The following is a 4231-nucleotide window of genomic DNA, read 5'->3' as shown; positions in this document are numbered from 1 at the left end:
ATTCTCATTCATTTTCCCAACTGTAAGAATATCACTGATGTAGTGAACTCAAGAGTGGCTTTTATATTTATGCAACTGTACAGATGCCTCCGCTAAATACCAAATAAAAGAAGAAAGCTAGAAGCTGTAGAAGCCCCCGAAGTGATATAAAAGTCAGTCACTCAGTGCATTAGTGATAAGTATGTGCTAACGGGTTACACAACATTTCCGTGCCATACTGTGATGACCTGTCAAAGAATGGGCCGAATCACGATTACAATGGGCTGGTCGGTGTGTGACATTTTCGTCGGCTTTACTCTGCTGCTGAGCCCAATAGCTGTGCATGAGTGTGTTATATTCCACTGTGTTCATCTCATGGGGCACAATGTGCAGGGTGCTTGCGCAAGTCTTGAAAGTCTTAATAAAGTATGGAAAATAAATGTATGGTAGAGTTTTACAGTATGCTGAAAGGCATTGTGAAATGAGAAATAGGATGGTGGGCTATAAAACTATCATTTTACTAACTGGTCATGTACTGTATTAGCCTAATGGGATGAGATGTGAGTGAAGAGACTGAATTCTACATACATTCATCCATCCATTCATTTTTTTATAGATAGTTTTTATGACACTTGTTTGATGTGAAATTCATGTACTTGTGATTTTCATGTTTTGAAACGTTTTCATCAGTAAAAGCATAATTTACTGTGAATAATGCATTTGTTCATTGAATACTAGCCTATAAAAGTTAACATTTCTAATAAACACAGTTGGTACAAACTCAACCAATGAAGTAGGCAGTAGGCACACAAGTTACAAGAACATAAAGTTAAGGTCTTGGGGAAAAAAGTATCCGTTTTAAAAAAAAGTCTGGAATTTAATTTGGAAAAAGAGCAAGCACCCTGATGTGTGGTGTTTTTTTAGAGAACACAAAGTGAGCTTTTTGTTTTACTTTGTTATTGATTTATTTGAGAACACGTCACGTGTGTGAATGTTTAGACCAGCTGTGAACTACTGATGATCATTAGGCCTACTGATGGGAACGCGCCCAACGTGTCGATATGTTTCGTGTAAATAATGTTAACTAAACTGTCTTCCCATTTCTCAGGACCTAAAAAGCGTCTGCAGAATGACCGTAATGTGATGGAATTCGAGAGATGCATTCTTTTGAATGTTTGTGAAGGTGTAACAAAACGGTGGCTGACACATGCAAACGCCTTGCCGCGTGCTCCGGTCGTTTTTGTGCCGCATTCTTCTCTTGCAGCGTTTTACTGTTGGATTTGTTTTGCCGTTTGCACGTAACGCTCTGTTGAAAATAAATTGGGCATACCCAGTATTTGCTGCTTGTTTAATTGTGAATGAAATGACTCCACGAGCTGCTGGATCGGGTCAGAAAATCAATAGATTTTAAACAGAGGTATTAGTATTCATCGGGCCTTTTGGCCTGCTCCTGTGCCTCCTCTTGACTTTAATCCAGTTCTGGTGAAGTGTGGGCCGTGTTCCCATGAATGAATCCACCTGGCAGGCAGCCAGAGGAGCAGCTGAAAGCAGCGCTGACTCTCAGCTGTGTGTAATCACGTTGTGTCTGTTCTACGTTGGTCTGTAAGTAGCTGCCATCAGAATGTTGTTTCCCCTCTCTCTGCAGATGGACCTGGCGTGCTTCAACACTTCTGGGCCCTTTGCTCAGAACGCCAGCCTTCTATACGACGCGAACAATGACGAGGAGAATCTGTGGGAGAGAAATGGGAGCGCCTCCCTGCCTCAGTGCTCTGAGCCCTACATCTTCCTCTATCTGTGCCTCGTCTGTCAGGTTGTAGACTCGGTCTACGTCGTCTGCAACAACCTGACGGATGGTGTGAAAGTCATACTGGAGGGTGGCTCACATCCCATCGAAACTGTGAGAATCGGTAAGCTCCACTCAGCGTCTCCTCGCTCTCAGCCGATCAGTAATGAGCACCACACAGAGATCATATATGAGGGGAAAACAGGCTTTTACTGCAAGTAAAATTCAGGTTGTGAATATCAAAGGAACTGGTTTAGAGACAGATTAAAAGATCACCTCTCTGAAACTCTTTGAGAGTTCAGCCTTCTCTGACTGAGTCAGAAACAACCAGGCGACGCACATCAGGCTCCATCTATGTATAATTAATCTGCTGACTCCACTAACACAGATTTTATCCTCCATTTGCAGATTGTCCCAGAGTTCAGAGTGCTGGTAAGTGTCATTTAATTTCCTCACCAACTGCACACCAGTCACAGTGAGACCAAAGAGTTCTCTCATGCACTTCTGAATGTTACAGAATCCTTAATCCAAAGTTAAGTAAAGCTGGTTAGACACATCCACAGAACAATCTGAAGAATGCAAAATACATTTATAGTAATTGTTCAGTGGAACATTCCTCTCGCTGTCATCACTTGGCAGTGCAGTGATAGTAGTGCAGGTTCCCCCCGCCGCCACGCCTAACCTGCTGTTTGTTTACAACATGTACTCGGCTCTGAGTGGCCCAGAGGAGGCCCGGCCCACCTGGCTGAGTCTACAGAATTTCACACATGGCTCAAACCACTTTTACACATTCGTTAAATCCTTGATCTATTTAAAGGTGATAGAGAAAGGTTGAATGGGGCATTAATCCTTGTTCTGTGATGTGATATGTAGCCCAATAAAAATTGCTCAAACACGGATTGGCCCATTTTCTGGTGGCAATTCAAAAAAGGGGGAGTACTTGAAAAAGGAGGTTCTGACACTTGCTGGCACTTCGTGGAGACTCAGAACTAACACCAAAAACGTGAAAAAGATGATTTTGATTCTCTATCCCCTTTAAATCTGGTTTTCTCTTTGATGTGAACTGAGCAGAACGGTCCAAAGTCGGCTCTCTGCTCCTCTGCGGATGCTGTGCTGCAGTTAAACCGTATCCAGGTTCCACTCTGTGTCGACCGTTTACCTCTTCATGATGGCTCTCTCATTAACACGTGGTCTTCTGTCCTGCTATCTGTAAAGACTTAACACAGCTAAGCTAAGCGACGCAGCTTTAGCAGCAGAGAAGCTATCAGGCTTGTGTTGATAATAATTAACTCCTGGACTATTTTCAAACTTCCAAATGCATCGCTTTGTGAGTACAGACCATATTTGTACTACTGTAGAAGTTTGGTGTCATGGCATGTGATTTTAGTGTGGTCATTTTGGAGATACTGCCAGGGTACGTTAGCGCTTGTACTAAGCTATTCGGGATAACTCAGTAACTCAGCTGATGTTCAGCCAGGATCGAAAAAACTTCGGTTGGGCTACTTGGCTGGATGTCACGGTTCAAATGACCCCAGGGTGAATCTACTCTGGAGTATCACTTTAAGGAAGTAGTGAATAGTTGATTGGAATCAAAGTGTTGTGAGTCACCTCTGCCCCAGCCCAACACGGTTGCCTGAAGCGTGTTTGTTAGTGCCCCCACCCCCCCGCCTCCATGTGTAAGTACAGAGCGAGCGGCCTGTGAGCTCGGTGTGTCCTGATGATTTATCAGCAGCAGCAGCACTGAGGGAGTTCAGGATGTTTGTTTAGAAGCTCTCTGGAGGACTTAGAATAATAAAGCTTTTGTGCTCTTTGTTTATCTTTGACTGAAGGAGTGAGGTGGACATTTTAGAAAGGCACAGAGTCAGTTATATTCTTCTGAGGAGATGAGAGAGAATTAGGAAATACAGAGCTGCTCTGACCGCTGAGCCAAAGACCCTCAGTTATATTCCCCGTTGTCACGCCATGACTCACTGGGTACGGGCATCTTTCTTCTGCCCTTCCTCCCCCAACCACAGTTGAGGTTACTCAAAGTCAAAGTCAGCTTTAGTGTCAGATCTGTATACGAACAGGACATACACAGGATTGAAATTACGTTTCTCTCAAACTCAATAGTTCAGCGCAGCGGTTGCATTTAACTTAAATTAACACTTTAATACAAGGCAGAAATAAACTATGGTAACCGGTAAAGAGAGTGACAGCACAATGTGTGTGTATGTGTGTATATATATATATATATACAAAGTCTCTGATATTGCAATCAGAAGTAAAGTGGCATATGCAGAAGTACGTAAAATAAATATGTTTATGTGCAAATATATATGTGCAATGTAAAGGTCCTTGATGTATTCTACGACTAAAATTATGGTATGCAGTGGATTTGGAGTAGTGCAAGTATAACAGTAGTGCAAATAATGTTCAGTTTTGTACAGAGATGAGTGCAAGAACAGTTCTTAATGAGTACGGTGTTGA

This window comes from Odontesthes bonariensis, chromosome 15, assembly GCF_027942865.1.
Source record: "Odontesthes bonariensis isolate fOdoBon6 chromosome 15, fOdoBon6.hap1, whole genome shotgun sequence".
NCBI classification, from domain to species: Eukaryota; Metazoa; Chordata; class Actinopteri; order Atheriniformes; family Atherinopsidae; genus Odontesthes; species Odontesthes bonariensis.
This window is presented reverse-complemented; position numbering follows the sequence as displayed.